Genomic DNA, 18,134 nt, shown 5'->3' with positions numbered 1-18,134 from the left:
ATGTATGTATTCTGCTTTTGTCAATGAACTACACACTTCCAGATCAATTGCATAGTCATAAATCCCAGTCCATGAGATCTTGGCAATTACTATGAAATTGATATTCTTTCCTTCCTTTAAAAACTCTAGTTAATTATATTTGTTGTGCCACAGCTCTCTTTTAATGTCCTGACCCAGTTTCCCTAATTGTGCAATTCAGTTACTCTGCCTCAGGTTATAACCATTCCCTTTTAATGTTATGATAAAGGTCCTTAGGCTTTACTTATTCCTTAGAATAAGTAGACCTTAGGCTATACTTATTCCCTCTTAATGTTTGATGGGATAAAGGTCTTTATCCATTTTAGACAACATTAGAACATCAGGAGCCTCTCCAGTACTTCCCATTATGTCATCCTAGGTACACCCCCCCATTAGGTCAGCCCCATCCAGGTACCTCCCACATTATTCCATTGTTCTTGTTACCCTATAAAGAATCTTGTCTATCTGACATTGGTGCTGGATTCTTTGAGACAATAGTCTCGTTCAGCCCTGGGACCAACCATGCATCCATTCGGTCCCAGTAAATTTTTCCATTTAATAAATTCTGTATTAAATATTCTCTAATCTCTATCCTGCTCAGTTTCTCCAGCATTACATATTCATAACCCATACTTCTTCCTGTATAAACAGACATCTAAAGTCATGTAATTTATTATAAGTTCTCTTGTTAGGTATCATCTAAGGAGAATTATTAATCCTTTCTTCTGCTATTATTCCTGTATTGTTGATCTCTATCTTTGTCTGTCTCTCATGTATCTGTCTTTGTCTGTCTGTCTCTCTTTCTCTGCCTCTGTGTGCCTCTGTCTCCATCTCTATATCTCTCAGTTTCTCCCTGTGTGTCTATCTCTCTCTTTTCTGGCTTGCCTGATCTATGTGAACAATTTTCGTGCTAAACATTTGATTTACACAAACTGCCCTGCTGTCAGGAAATTATTTGTGATTTCTCTCTGACTATAGAATAAAATGCAAACTTATTTGTCTGGCATAAAAGATAGTCTGTGATCTCACTGCAGTCTACTTCTCCAAGTTTATCTCTAATTATCTTTCTACATTAACCATACATATATATACATATATACATATATATATATATATATATATATATATATATATATATATATATATGTGTGTGTGTGTGTGTGTGTGTGTGTGTGTGCATATATATATTTGTGTGTGTGTGTGTGTGTGAGTGTAATATATATATTTTATGTTTGTGTGTATGTGTTGATGAAATAGATAATTCTTCTCTTCATTTTTGAAATTCTTTATTTCTGTCTCATGTTATAACAACCATTACAAAGACACAGAACCAGACTTGGAAAGTCATGTGTGAAAAACAAAAAGAAGATCAGTTTCATTGTATCACAGAGTGCATAAAGTAGAATAATATATTAAAAGGCTGTAAAAATAGAATGGAAGAAGATTCTGAAGGACATAAAATCAATGTTAGTAGAGTTTACTGAATAAAACAGTGAAAATTTATATTTTGGGGAAATAATCTTAGCATTTATGGGAAGGATGGTCTTGAGAGGAGAAGTATTTAAGTGTAAGAGACTAATTATAAGACCAATAAAAGAGGTCAGATGAAAATGGGAAAAGACCAGAACTAGAGAGGGTTCCTATATAAGTAACAAGGAGACCAGTGTAAGACATGTTGTACAACTAGAAATGGAAAAAAAAAATTTGGAAAATGCCTGGATATATGGGGAATGGGAGAAAGGAGTCAAGGATTATATAGAGATCATTAAATTAGGTAATAGGTAGGATGATGGTGCTCTCAATAAGAATAAGTTCAGAAGAGTTGTGGTTTATGCTAAATTTAAAATATTTCCAAAGCATCTAATCCAAATTGCCTAGTAGGGAGCTAGTGATGTCAGCTTGGAGCTCAAGAAAATATCAGGGATGGACATAATTATAGAGGTGATAATTAATTCGTGAATATTGGTGAGATCACCAAGAGGGAGAACAAGGAGAAGAAGAGGACTGAGTGAACAGAACACTGAATCACATCCAGAGAGAGAGAGAATATTTTTAGGGCTTGAACCATCAAGAAGCTAAGGAGATTCTGGAGAAAACAGTGTCTCAAAAACCTATAGAAGGTATAGTAGCCAGGAAGACAGTTCAGCAATGTCAAATATTTCTAAGAAGTCAAGAAGGATGAGGACTGAGAAAAAAAAATCTCAATTAGATTATTGGTAGTATTTGATCCAAAATGGCAGAGAAAAACCAGGAAGTTATTGAGGGTTCACCTCAGTTTCTTTTGCAACTAATATTAAATAAAGTGTTTAAAGGAATTCTGGAGGAATAGAATCTACAGAATCTACAAAAAGATAATTTTTTTTTAGCCCAACATAAATTAGAAGGTCTCTAAGAAATATAAGTCTCACTAGGAGGAAAAAGGAAACTCAGGCAAGCCAATGAAAGACAAAGAGCCACAACACAGACTAGCAAATAAGACTGCTCTTCTAGCTCAACAGATCAGTAGCACAGCAAGCCAACTATGAAGCTTCCAGTCCCAGTATAGCAAACAAACTGTTTACCCACAAACTCCATGTTGCAGAATAGGTACACTAGGCCAGGCAACCCTAGCTCAGTAAACAAACTACTATCATCAGAATACCCAGGATAGAAAGTGACAAAGGCCTTGACCCCCAGCACAGGAATCTGGAAACACTGCTTCATGTAACCCAGTACCAGAACTCGTTTAAAAATTGAAGAGGGAAAAGAGCCTTGATCATAGAAAGCTACTATGATGACAGGGAATATCAAAACACAAATTTAGAAGAGTACAGAAATGTCAAAATATGTGCATGTGAAGCCTCAAAAGGAAATATGAATTGATCTTAAGCCCAAAATTCTCTTGGAGTCAAGCCTGGAAAAGGAAAAACAAAAAATATGAGTGAAAAAAACAACTCCTTAATAAACAGAATTAGTCAAATTCAGGGTGAGGGTATGGGATATGGCATCTATCAAAGAGAACAACTCCTTTGAAAGAGAAACTGGAAAAATGGAAAAGCAGCTAAAAAGTCTAACTGAAGAAAATAATCCCTTAAAATTTAGAATTGGATAAATGGAAACTAATGTCTCTATGAGACATGAAGGATAAATCAAACAAAATTGTTTAAAAAAATGAAAAGACATAGAAGAAAATGAAAAATATCTCATTGGTTCAGAACTGTGGAGGAGAAAGAAATTTGCGAACAAAAAAGAACTGGAGACCATTATGGATCACAAAAATAGATAATTTTGATTATATTAAATTAAAAAGATTTTATATAAACAAAACTAATACAGACAAGATTAGAAGGGAAATGATAAACTAGAAAAAAAAACATTTTTTACATCCAAAGGATCTGTTAAAGGCCTCATTTCTAAAATAAATAGAGAATTGACCAAAATTTATAAGAATTCAAGCCATTTTCCAATTGATAAATGGTCAAAGAATATGAACAGACAATTTTCAGATGAAGAAGTTGAAACTATCTCCAGTCATATGAAAAGGTGCCCTAAATCATTATTGATCAGAGAAATGCAAATAAAGATAACTCTGAGATACCACTATACACCTTCAGATTGGCTAGAATTAGAGGGAAAAATAATGCACAATGTTGGAGGGAATGTGGGAAAACTGGGACACTGATACATTGTTGGTGGAATTATGAAACCATCTAGTCATTCTGGAGAGTGTTATGGAAGTATGCTGAAAAAAGTTATCAAACTGTGCATACCTTTTGATCAATCAATGTTACTACTGGGCTTATATCCCAAAAAGATCTTAAAGAAGTGAAAGGGATCTGTATGTGCAAAAATGTTTGTGGCAGCCCTCTTTGTAGTGGCCAGAAACTGGAAACTGAGTGGATGCCTCTCAATTGGAGAATGGCTGAATAAATTGTGGTATATAAATGTTATGGAATATTACTATTCTGTAAGAAATGATCAGCAGGATGATTTCACAAAGTCCTGGAGAGACTAACATAAACTGATGTTGAGTGAAATGAGCAGGATCAGGAGATCATTACATACTTCAACAACAGCCCTATATGATGATCAATTCTGATGGACGTGACCTCTTCAACAATGAGATGAAACAAATTAGCTCTATTAGAACAGTAATGAATTGAACCAGCTACACCCAGCCAACGAACTCAGGAAAATGACTGCGAACCACTACATAGAATTCCCAATCCCTCTATTTTTGTCCAAATTCATTTTTGTTTTCCTTACCAGGTTAATTGTACACTATTTCAAAGTCCAATTCTTTTTGTGCAGCAAAATAATTGTATGGACATGTATACATATATTGTATTTAACATATATTTTAACATATTTAACATGTATTAGTCTACGTGCCATCTGGGGGAGCAGGTGAGGGGAAGGAGGGGAAAAAATGGAACAAAAGGTTTTGCAACTGTCAATGCTGAAAAATTATCCATGCATATATTTTGTAAATAAAAAGCTATAATAAAAAAATTCCATTGCTCTCCATAAAATCATATCCAAGCTCTCTGATCCTTTAATGTAAAATCTGCTAAAACTTATGTTGTTATCATTCATGCTCCACTATACTTGAATTGTTTCTTTCTGGATATTTACAATATTTTCTTCTTGACCTGGGAAATCTGGAGTTTAGCTATAATATTCCTGGGAGTTTTTTTTTTTTTTTTTTTGGGATCTCTTTCAGGAAGAGATCGATGGATTCTTTCAATTCATAGTTTACCTTCTGTTTCTCTCATATCAGAGCAGTTTTCCTTGATAATTTCTTGAAAGATGATGCCCAAGCTCTTTTTTGATCATGTCTTTCAGGTAGACCAATATTTTTTTTAAATTTATCTCTCCTCCATCTATTTTCCAGGTCCTTTTCCTCCCAGTGAAATGTTTCACATTTTTGTTTCATTTTTTTTTGTTTTGCTTTATTTTTTCTTAATTTCTCATAGTCATTAGCTTCCATTTGCTCAATTCTATTATTTTAAGGAATTAGTTTTAATAAGTGAGCTTTTGTACCTCCTTTCCCAGTGGGCCAATTTTGCTTTTAAAGGCATTTATTAGTAGTATGTTTCCCCCTCTCTCAATTCTTTCCCTAATTTCCCCTGTATATCTCTTACTTGATTTTTAAAGTCCCTTTTGAGCTCTTCCATGGCCTAAGCCCAATTCTTATTTTTTAAAGGAGGCTTGGGATGTAGGAGCTTTGACTTTGTTTTTATCTTCTGAGTAAGTGTATGATCCTTGTCCCTATAATAATTTTCAATGATTAGAAACTAATTTTTTTTTTTTTTTTTTGCTTTCTGCTTATTTTCCTAGTCTATTATTCAGCTTTAAACTCTTTGTTAAAGGCTCTGTTTCCAGTGTGAAAAGAGTTCTGTCTGAAGCTTCTGTGCATCTGTTTTCAAAAATCCTTCTAAGAATCTAACCACAAGCACTCTTTTTTTACCCTGGAGCTATTGGGTATGTCCCCACCCCACTGCAGCTGTAAGATCTAGGTATTGACCAAGACTCAACTGATTGGGGCTATGCTTCTACCTCATTACCACAGACCCCCTCCACTGACCTTCCAGAATCCTCCCTGATGTCCCCAGGCTGAGAGGACCAGAAGCCTCCAGCATGGCTGGAGGTTGGACAAGGCTGGGCTGAGGCTGCATTGGCATGCACTGCCCTAGGACTTCCACCCTAATATAACAGACCTTTTTTACTAAGTTCTAGTAATTTTTCTAAATTGCCTTCAACTAGATAATGTTTTGCTCTGTCTTTTGGGTGTTCTGATGGTTTTAAAATTTATATTTAGAGTCATTATTTAAAACAGAATGGGGGAGAGGTTGGGCAAGGTTCAGCCTATACTTTGCCATTTTAATTCTACCCCCTTACTCTTCCCTCATTTTATGTATTTTTTGAGGAAAAATGGGAAAGCTCAAGCAGTTTCCTGGTTTCACTCTGCCATCTTATAGTGGGCTAAATATAATTAAAATGGCAGTTCTTCCTTAATTAATTTACTCATTCAGTGCCACCGATCAAATTGCCAAAAATATTATAGAGCTAGAAAAAATAATAACAAAATTCATCTGGAAAAAATAAAATGTCAATGGTATTAATGAAAGAATGAAAAAAATACAAAGCAAGGGGGCTTAGTTCTATCAGGTATAAAATGGCACTATTAAGTGGGAATAATAAAAAAACAGTTGGTACTGGCTAAGAATAAAGTAGTGGGTCAGTGGAATAGATACACAATAACAATAATCTATGACTATAGTAATCTACTATTTGATAAATTCATAGACTCCAGATTCTGGGATAAGAATTAACTGTTAACAAAAACTACTGGGAAATTAGAAAATAGTATGGCAGAATAGTATGGTAAAGACCAACATTTCACACCCTATACCAAGATTAGTTCAAAACAGGTACATTATTCAGACATAAAGAATGATACCATAAACAAATTAGGTGAGCAAGGAATAGTTTACTTGCCATATTTATGAAGAAGGAAATAATTTGGAACCAAACAAGAGAAAAAACATTACTAAATGCAAAATGGATAGTTTTGATTTACTAAATTATAAAAATTTTGCACAAACAAAACCAATGCAACCAAGATTAAAAATTAGGCAGAAAACATAAAATTTTCACAACAAATGTTTCTGATAAAAGGACTCATTTCTAAAATATAGAGAAATAAATCAAATTTATAAGAATATAAGTCATTCCCCAATTGGTAAATGGTCAAAGGAAAATTAATAAGCAGCTTTATCTATAATTATAAGAAAAGATACTCTAAATTAGTACTGATTATAGAAATGCAAAATAAAATAACTCTGAGGTACCACCTCACATCTATCAAATCTACTTATATGGTAGTAAAAGTAAATGATAAATGTTGGAGAAGATGTGGGAGAAATTGGAACATTAATGGATTATTGGTAGAGTTGTGAATTGATGCGATCCTTGTGGAGAACAATTTGGACCTATGCCCAAATGATTAAAATATTGTTATACCATTTTAAGCAGTTGTAACACTACTAGGTCTGTCTCCTAAAGAGATCATTAAAAAAAGAGAAATGCACCCATATGTCCAAAAAAAAAAAAAATTGATAGACGTTTTGTTTTGTTTTGTTTTGTTTTGTTTTGTTTTTTTGTTTGTTTGTTTGTTTTTGTGGTGGCACAGAATTGGAAATTTGTTTTAAGGTAAGTCTTGGTTCTTGAAAGTTACAATATCAACAAGCTAAGATTTGATGGATATGATCAAGTTGTAAAGATTTCTATAAAAGCCCAGTGACAGACTGTCAGAATCCTGAGGAAAAGCTTGGCTAAATGCATGGAGGCTCATCACTTCAAGGTTTGCTACTAGGCAATTAATTTTTCTGCCACAGCAATTCATGAAATGTAGAGACATTGTTATCTACACTGGGAGCAGGGGAGGAGGTTTGCAGAAAAACATATATTTTAAACAATAAAAGAATATGAAGAGCATAAGTGAAGCTCAAAAGAGGTGAACTGGAGTTATTTATTTAAAGCTTCTTATTTTCCAAATATATTCATAGCTAGCTTTCAACATTCTTCCTTGGAAAATCTTGTGTTCCAAATTTATTTCTTCCTTCCTTTCCTCAACCCTCTCCCTTAGATGGCAAATAATCCAACATATCTTAAATATGCATAATTCTTCTATATATATTTCCAAGGTTATCATGCTGCACAAGAAAAATCAGATCAAAAAGGGAAAAAAAATGAGATAGAAAATAATATGCAAGCAAACAACAACAAAAAAGTGAAATACTATGTTATGATCCACACTCAGTCATCACAGTCCTCATTTTGGGTGCAGATGGCTCTCTCCATCAGAAGACCATTGGAATTGACCTGAATATACCTCATCGTTGAAAAGAGCCACATCCATCAGGATTGATCATTGTATGATCTTATTGTCATATACAATATTCTCTTGGTTCTATTCACTTCACTTAGCATCAGTTCATATAAGTCTTTTCAAGTCTTTCTGAAATCATCCTTCTAATCATTTCCTATGGAATAGTACTATTCCATGACATTCATATATCATAATATATCCAGCCATTCTTCAACAGATGAACATTCATTCAGTTTCCAGTTTCTTGTCACTACAAAAAGTTGTCACTGCAACAAACATTTTTGCACATGTGGGTCATTTTTCCTTTTTTATGATCTCTTTCAGATACAGGCCCAGTAGAGACACTACTGGATCAAAGGTTATGCATAGTTTGACAGCCCTTTGGAAATGAATTGGGGCTATTGTAATAACAAAATTATGGCTCCTAAATGGTGATGCTTCAACTGACTGCTCTTTATTTACACTTTATAAATATCCACGCAACTGAATCAACCTTAATTTCATTGACCTAACAAAAATATCTATAGGTATAACTTACCTTTTGGCATGAATTGTTTAGCATATCTGGTCAGTTGAAATGACTCAAATAGTGATATTTGGAGCAGTATAAAATTGATTTCATAAATCCCAATCTCATTCGCATACAGTAAAAAGACAATTTCAGTTATCCTAATCCCCCTTCTCCAATAGAGAATTTAGTACATAAATTCTGTCTTCACAATATGAAGTATATATGGAAAATTATCTAGTCATTTTTACAAGGTAGATAACTAAATTGTACACAAAATAGGCCAAAAATATTGTTTCTTCACTGTGGAAATAGGAATAACTTACCAGCTCTGTTAATACCTAAATAGGTGGCTCATTTAATCTCACTGGACTTCTTTTCTTTATCTATTAAATGTGACCATTGGACTACATCACTTCAAAAATCTTTCTAGCCCTATGGATCTTTCAATATAATATTTATGATACTATATAGTTATGGGAAGGGAGTTAAGTGATTTTTCACCTCTGAGGTCATACAATCTAGAAAATTTAGCATCAATATTTAGCCTCAATAGTAAATTTTCTCCTTGAATTGTCCAGGTAAATGATTTATTTTTCCATGTCATTTTTGTCTTCTCTGAACTCAAATATGTATTTTCTGTGCTTGAAAGGTGATAGATCTTTGATAATTTTTTTGGACTTTAAGAGATCTGGTAACACTGCTAAATTAATAATCCAGTGTATATTTCACTATATTTTAGCTTCTGACCCACTGTCTGTAAATATGTGTTTCCTAATACAATAAGCATGCTTAATTCTGTGACTAAATGCCCCAAAGGAACAGTATCTGCTATAGCAATGAAGAATAATGACAACTGTGCTGACATTTCTCCCATCTGAAAAAGAAATCATGTGGAAAATGATTTTTATAGTAGCACAGTCATTAAAATTGAAGACAGAATTTGAGTTGATAGTGATGGAAGCATAGTTTATCTCTCTTCCCAAAGAAGTTGGAATTGTTTCACATTTATCTATTCCCATTTGGCAGTTCCCTAAACTCTTCTCAACAATTCCCTGTATTTTTGTGATTTTACTATATAGTCCCAAGGGAAATTGAAAGAACTGCTTTTGCTTCTGCTTTTGCTTCTTGGAATTTTGTTGTTTTGAACATTCTACCAAATAATTCTGAGTAAATCAACCAAATAACTATGTTATTTAAATTAATTTACTTATTCAGTGTCATACCAATAAAAGTAACAGTGTTATTTTATAGGGCTAATAAAAACAACAACAAAATTTACCTGAAGTAGTAAATAAATGGTTAAGCACCTCAAAGGAAATTATGGAAAATATGGGAAGTAAAGCATTATAGCAGTACCAGATAGATCAAATCAATTATACAAAGGTGAAATTCTTCAAAAACAAATTATTTAGCACTGAGTAATAAATGGAGCTTCTTCAATAAAACAAAATTGGCAAACAACATAGAGGCAAAGATATCTAGTAGCCTAGTGAGAAAGCCAGAGCCTTGCTAATAGAATAGGAACATATTTGATAAAAACAATTGGGAATACAAGAAAACCATCTTGAATAAAATAACTACAAACCAAGATCTCACCCAAAATTTGAGAGTCATCTGGGAAAAAATAAACCTAGACATAAAGTTTAACATCATCAACAAATTGAAGAAGCAAGAAAGAAATTACCTTGCAGATCTATGGGAAAATAAATAAATAATGACACAAATGAGATAAAGAGAATCACTGAATAAAACATGGACAATATTAGTCACACAAAATTAAAAAGAATGATTTATTAATTTTTTAAATTATTAAAAGAATCTTGTCCTTGAGATGATGATGATGATCTTGATATTGATAATAATAGTAATGATAGTATTTATATAGTGCCTACTATGTACCAGACACTATACTAAGAATTTGCAAATATTATCTTAGTTGATACAACAACTCTGAGGAGTAGATGCTGTTATGTTTGCCATTTTACAGTGGAGGAAACTAAGGCAAACATAAGTTAAGTGACTTGCCCAAGATCACATAGCTAATAATTGCTTGTGATCAGATTTGAATTCAAGTCTTCATGACTACATGCCCAGAAATATAATGCACTTTGCCACCAGGCTTCTGAATTTCTCTTTGAAATTCAGAGAAACATGAGCAAACCTATTTGAACTGATTCAGACTAAAGTAAGTAGAACCATGAATACAATATATATATACAACAAATACAGTAGAAAAAAAAATAAATTGATCATGAAAATGTTATTGTCTAATCTTGTCACATGAAGAAGATATGTGAAAATGTGCCTCTCTTCTTTGGTTTAGTGGAAGTGGATTTTCATAAACAATAAAAACAAACAATAGATATTAATATAAAATATTAATGTCTGAAGATAGTTTTACAGATTATGTCATTTGAGCATCACAAAAAGAGATTATCTTGTCCATGGATTTATATCTAGTAAATGTCTGACATGGGATTGGAACCCACATCTCTACTGACTTCAAATTCATTACTTCTTCCCACAGTAACATTAATTTTAATATAATCTCAATTTTACCTGAGCAGGGGTCATAAAACAATGACCAACACATTCAAACTGGTTTAATCTATTCCATAATTAATTTTTCTGTTAGTATGAAAATAATACATTATTTTCTATTTCTGACCTAAACAGTTCCATCTGTGAAGCAATGTTAGATTCAAACATTTTGCTTCAAATAAGAAAATATTACCAAGAATTATCCTTATCTAATAACTATTAATTATATCACAGAAAAAGCATATTCTAAAGAAAAGAAATCCCACATATTATATGTTCTCTTGAACAACTACATCAGAAATTAGTCTTTAAAATTAGTCTTTAAAAACCAGTAGAAATAAGAAATTAGCCTTAAAAAGATCCCTGGAGAAATTTAGAATTTTAAACTTTGCTAACTCATTTTTCTTCAATTTTTTTTCCTTATTTTTCTGTAACAAAGAAAAATAGCTAACACATTAAATCAAATTACCAAGGAGAAAGTGGAAAGACCTTCCATTTTATAAAAAAGGGGAATGGACTTTATTGAGTCCATTAAGCATGTAACTATTCCTTTAACAGCAGCACCTTCGAAAAATTTTGTAGCATTATGAAGTAAAAATTATTCTACATGTCATTATTAATATATGTAATTCATTTTGCTTCCATGTTTCAAAGATTCCTATAAAAACTTAATATAAAAACGGGAGGCCCTATAGATGTACTCATAATTATGTTTCCATGCTTCATCTATTTTCTGCCCTCCCTCTGAATTTCATCTAGAAATGCTCCCAAGATCATGTAAGCTTATATCTTCTAACTTTCTTCAGGCTTCCTCCCCCTTTTAAAATTTCTGTTACTTTGCAATTTGAGATTGTGTATAAACTTCAATCACCTTTCTCTGTGATGTTTTCCAAGATAATCTTAACATTTAACACTGGTAATATGCATGATTCTATATTATTCTATATTATTGTTATCTAAAAACAAATCTCTTGTTCTATACATACTAATTCCATTTGGGGATGGAGGGCGTATCTAAAAAAGATCTCTTCCCTTGGGATCATTTGGAAAAGGACTTTTTCCTCAGTACAAGCACTCAAGCTAAACTAAACCATTTAAATTATGAGATTTTATTTACTTATAAGGACAAAACACACACAAATGAGTCATTGTTGGACCCATAATGATTTAATATATTAATTTTTATCTCTTTGGTGAGATCCACTTCCTATGAACTTTCACAGTCTTCATTAATTAAGAGTATTGTCCCTACCCCTAAGCACTCCCCAACCTGACCAAAGGCAACATAGAAAAAGTATCTAAAAAGTTAAGCATTGATCTTGTATAAATCCATGTTATAGTAAACTATGCAGTTCTCTAAACTTATAATACTACCCTGGGTAAAGTGATAAAATCTTCCACAAGAGAATGAAGCTGATGATCATACATAGCTCTACATTACTTAAATCAAATTTACTTGGGATTTAAGACAATGCCCTCCTGATGTCATCAATCCTCTTTCAGAATGAACAAATATATATATAGATAGATAGATAGATAGATAGATAGATGCACAAACGTGTGTATATACATATACATACACACATGCATAGACATGTGTGCATATATGTGTATATATGGGTATTCACACCTTCCCATGTATACACTGTGTCATACAATACATATATGTACATGCATACACATATACACATGAATATACAAAGACATATTTTTATGTGTATGTATGCATATATATATATATACACATATATATGTATATATATTAACATCCAATTTTATTATCTCAATTGGGATTATATATTTAAACTGAAAACAAAAGATTGCCTAGAAATATCTGACACATAGGCTCTGTTAAATACTATTTTTCCAATTATGGAATTAATAACAAAGTAGGCATTCTCACAAATATTACAACCAGCTGCTAGGTGGGATCAAGCTTCCATATGAAAGTAGCATATGATTCATCATTTTAGTTCTTTACTTCCAAAAACTGACTGAACAACTTATACATGTGGACTGAACAACTTATACATGTGGATTAAAAGGAGCTTTTAAGAAGTGAACTGTTCCATTTTGAAATCTATGAATGTTTGTTGGTTAAATTTCCTGAGTAATCAATCTGATATGTTCTTGTTTTTAATTTTGAATTCCAAGTGAATCTGAAGAAGATAACTTACCGGCCCAAAAGCATTACTGTCAAAGCTGTGTCCATGGTGATCCCCTTCTACCCAGATGTGGCCAGGTGGGACTTTCACATACTGATTTTTATAATTCATTGTTCTAAAAGCAAACATTATAAAAGTGACTGGGAGATAATGGCAACCAAATTCAACTCTGCATAAAAGTGAAAATACTCTAGAAATATTTAATGATATAAAAATAAAATGTGAGTATTAAAGCTTTTCATGATGCTAAATTACTATCTAATTTTAGTTGTAAGGGTAAATAGATTTCTGTTTTGATGGTCAATATTTTAAGCTTTAGCAAAATGTAATGGAATGAAGTTTATCTTATGAATTTTGTATCTTACTAAAAGAATGGTAATACAGAAAGATAGGCAGCTATCTTAGACAGATAGATTGTGTTGTGGATAGAGCCTAGCTAGATCTGCATTCAAATTTATCGATAGATAAAATTTATCTATTGTACTTATAATAGGAATTCTTAAATGAGACTCTTCCAAGCTGTGTGTTCCTAGGCAAGGTACTTAATCTCTATCTACCTCAGTTTCTTCAAATGTAAAGTAGGCATATTAATAAAACCTACCTCACAAGGTTTTTGTGAAGATCAAATGAGATTATATTTTAAGCATTTATTATACTGCATAGAACATAGTAGGCACTCAATAATTGCCTATTTCCTTTCTTCCTATAGACATATATACATTCATACACCTATGTATATTTCTGTGTGTATTTTTCTTTTTTAATAATAGCTTTTTATTTTCAAAATACATAAAAAAATAGTTTTAATCATTCATTCCTGCAAAACCTTGTGTTTCAAATTTTTCTTATTCCCTTTCCCCTACCCCTCTTCCTTAGACAGCAAGTAATCCAATATAGGTTAGACATATGCGATTCTTCTAAACATATTTCCACATATATGATGCTGCACAAAAAAATAAGATCTAAAAGGGAAAAGATGAGAAAGAAAAAAAAAGCAAACAACAAAAAAGTTAATACTATAACTCACAGAATAAACACTGAGTGGAAAAATTAAAATAACCTAAATGACCTATAGAAGGGAAGCTGCTTATATTTTATCAGAATAGACAAAATATCTACCATGATAATTATTGTTTTAATTTCTTCTTACCTCTGTCTATGTTCCTAGGCTATATTATCAGCTGATTATTATCTTATTTGTACATTGGATTAGCCCTTTCCAAAACACATGGCCATGAGGATGTTGATCTACTTATCTTTTGAGCTTCTGTCTTAGGCACCTGTCCAACTCATCAATGATTGACTAAGTCTAAACTATCTTAGCCCACCAGATACTGCTGGCCTTCAACATCTGACCAAGCTTAATCCTCATAGTTCAGCTACACAAACTTCATCTTAATGTTGTATCCTTATATGCATGTAAACTTTCTACTTTTTAATTTGAGTGAAGTATTCAAATAAAGTGGTACTATTACTTCTGGAAAAGCATTCATCAATTGATTACATTTTATTTCATCTCAGCATCTCTGTGACTTCGCCATCTATAAATGTTTCCCTGACCACCAGCCCCCTATATGTGCTTCCTTCCTCTATTAGAATATAAGTTCCTTGAGGTGAGCAACTTTCTATTTCTATCCTAACATTCAGTCTAGTGTCATTCCTTTAAATAAAAGTGTTTTTTCATTCATACATAATTCATACCATAATTCAAATAGAGAGTTCTTCAGTAGGGCTTTGAAAAAAAAAACTAGGCATTTTCATAAGTGAATATGAGGAGGAAGTATATTCCAGAAATAGATAGCTCACAAAAAACATGGAGATGGGAGATGAAATGTCATATGAGAGGAAGATAACAGAGCAAGAAGAGTTTGACTATGTCAAAGAATGTATACAGGGGAGTCAGCTATAATAGGCTAGACATGGAAGTTGATGTCAGTTTGTGAAGAATACTGAAAAACAAAATTTTTATTTGATGTTGAGGCTAACAGTGAGCCACAGGAACATATTGAGAAAGGGAGTAAAATGACCAAATCTATTATTTTGGAATAATATGCCTCTCAGGCTTCTTTTAGTGGCCAAATTGAAGTCAGTGAAGGGGTTCATAAAAACCTGAAACTACAAGTTGTGTTTAAAGAAAATTTGAACATCTATTTAATATCAGTTTTTTTTTTAATTTTTAGGTTTCAGTATTGAATTGCTTTGTTCCAGATCAATAAATCATTCATGCAGAGATGCCAAACTCAATGGTCATCAGAAATATACAGTAAGTTAATGAAAGCTTTTTGCTTTTAATTACTACTGGGAAGATTTCTGCTTTTTCAAAAAAAGAAAAAAGCAAGTTGCACATATTTTATCTTAGTACACACTACAGAATAATATGTTCTGCAATTAAAATTGGTCAATTGGCTCTTGACATTGTTACTCCTTTCTTCTATCATCTCCCTGAGAGTAAATACTCTGTATCTGGTGTTAAGTGACAGCAAGAAGACCACTTGTATTTAATTGTTGACAAGATGTTCTCCAAATACATCAAAACGCCATTTGTACATTTCACTAAACTAGGCATTTCTGGCAGATTCAGTGAAGGAAAACAATTACCCATTTATCTTTTCAAACAATCATGCGAGACAAAATCATCCACTAAAACTGGGCAATATCATTCCTATACTGAAATGAAAGCTTCAAAGTCAAGCCAATTTTCTTCAGCAGTTGTCTGCAAAAAGGTATAATCCATATTGGGATTCTAAGTTGTGTAACAGAGTGGTTCATTATGGATAAAACTGACAGAAATGTGCTTGAAAATTGAACTGATTGATTATTGGATGTTGGACTGAACATCCCCTGCTTTGTGACAAATCTGGCTACTTATGCCTTTTCTTTATTTGAAGCAATATTTAATTCTATTTTGCAATTAAAAATCCATGTCTTTGTTACCTAGTAGTACAATGTTTTAGCAAGAATCATGATACTTGGAAAAGGGCTAGATTTCTCATTGAATTATCTTGGCTTAAATTCCAAACTTCCCAAATGCTGCACATGTGACCTTGCATAAATCACACAGACTCTCTGAGTCTTAATTCTCTCTTCTGTAAAATTAGAATGTTAGACAGATGACTGTCAAGGTCTCTTTCAGCTCTGAATATGTGATCTTAAAATTCTACCTTTTTTATGTAATAAGCTATGCTCCACCAAATTTTGTTATGATATTCCTCGTTACCATGTGACATTGAACTATATCTACAGTAAAGATCATGGTTGATGATAGTTTGGCATCTTTATTCTAATGGTATTTTAGGATTCTTTATAACTTGCCATGTGAAAATATGAAGGCATTAAAAATTAGCCCTTAAATGTCCTAATTGATAGGAAGTTTAGGAAGTCAATTAATCTATTAATACTAACACCTACCTCACAGAGTTATTGTGAGGATCAAATGAGATAATGTACATAAAATACTTTGTAAATATTAAAGCACTACATAGATGCTTATTGTCAACATCATCATCATCATCATCATCATCATCATCATCAATCACCATCATAGACATCATTTAAATGCTACTCACTTGACCTTAGAGTGATTTCCCTAGAACTCCAGGATAGATGCGACAGAATTCTTTTTTTTAATTTTTTTACTTCTAAAAAATTGGTGAAATAATTATTCATACTGCCAGCCTAGTGTGTATTCTGATTCTCAGATTGTAAGATAATATTTTAAAGATGAATAAAATTGTAGCTTTTAAGAAATATGGCATTAAAAGAAAATTTAACAAAATATTTTCTGAACTGTAAAAATAAAAAATGTGATGGTGTCATCCCAAGAGGGTCTTTAAAATGAAAATTTTAAATAATTATGTGATACAAAAGTTCATCTAAAACAATGACAAGATAATCTTTCAGGGGATTTAACAGTTAAGAGATATCAGACTACAAGATATTTATCCATCATTGGCAAATATTTTTTGATGGTTTTCCAAAAAGATTTTACAATTGTACTTTAACTACTCATCTAAAACATTAGCAAAACAGGCATTTTAGGACCAGTTATGCTAAGATGATATAGTTGGTTCTTACAAATTGAATGAGGAATGATTGCCTCCAATTTAATTTGACCTTGAAAATCAAAATGTTTCAGAAGTTTTAACATCTTTTCATAACATCAATTGAACAGAAAAGTATTTTTGAATATTTCTTTTTTAAAAACCTACTAGGTCATCAAGTTCTCTCTGGCCATAGAAAATAGAAATGTTTTCTTTCTCAACTTCAATAGTATTAATTGATCAGTATGATGAATAATTGTTTCAAGGTATTATGCCTTGTTTACTTTCCAGATCATTCCTTCAGTTTATTCCCAGTAGGATCTAGTGAACTAAATCCTTCCTAGCAACTCTATTAAGGGAGAAATAAAATAACTCTGCACCTCTATGCAAATAACCTGATCAAATTGTTTTAAGAGAAATATAATTTTGCCACCATTGTAGTAAAACAGTCACATCACAGGCTGAAATGTGAAGAATTTAGTTGAGTTATCAACTTTTAGTTCAGGTTAGTGATAGAATAATGTCTAGCTCAGCTTTATTAAATCTATTTAATTTAAGTGAGACATCTATTGTTAGACCTGGAGCTATCTAATTAGTTCTTGCATTGTCTGTCTGCAATTCCAATTAAATTTCCTAGTATTTGCTGATCAAATTATTATTTTATTTGATATAGATCTTCTTTTTCTGCTATCAGTTATTTGATCAGTTATTTCCTTTTGCCTTCTATAAAAATTCTACTTGTATCCATCCTGCCTTGTCCTACATAGGATTTTTGAAAATGCTACTTAGGTACATTAATTTCTGTGTAATTTAGAAATGTGTTCTTAGCATATGATAACCCATTTATTGATAAGGCTTTGTCTGTTGATAAGTTTGATTGCTACCAGTTTTTATCAATAAATACTTGTATGTTTTAAAATAAAATGGTGGAACATATAAAAGGGACAGAAATAGATTGGAAAGATCTATTCTTCCAGCCCTGAACC

The 18,134-nt window shown here is 32.2% G+C and overlaps 1 long non-coding RNA gene across 1 annotated transcript in view; it reads right to left on the bottom strand.

The window, feature by feature from the left end:
- The window catches only part of LOC141542482 (uncharacterized), a 550,972-nt gene that overhangs the window by 409,880 nt on the left and 122,958 nt on the right, over positions 1 to 18,134 (bottom strand). The window contains exon 2 of the long non-coding RNA XR_012482172.1: positions 13,121 to 13,223. This is a non-coding gene — a long non-coding RNA (uncharacterized LOC141542482). The remainder of the gene's footprint in view (positions 1 to 13,120; positions 13,224 to 18,134) is intronic.

The sequence above is a fragment of the Sminthopsis crassicaudata genome, chromosome 5 (assembly GCF_048593235.1).
Source record: "Sminthopsis crassicaudata isolate SCR6 chromosome 5, ASM4859323v1, whole genome shotgun sequence".
In the NCBI taxonomy this organism is placed as follows: domain Eukaryota; kingdom Metazoa; phylum Chordata; class Mammalia; order Dasyuromorphia; family Dasyuridae; genus Sminthopsis; species Sminthopsis crassicaudata.
This window is presented reverse-complemented; position numbering and strand designations above follow the sequence as displayed.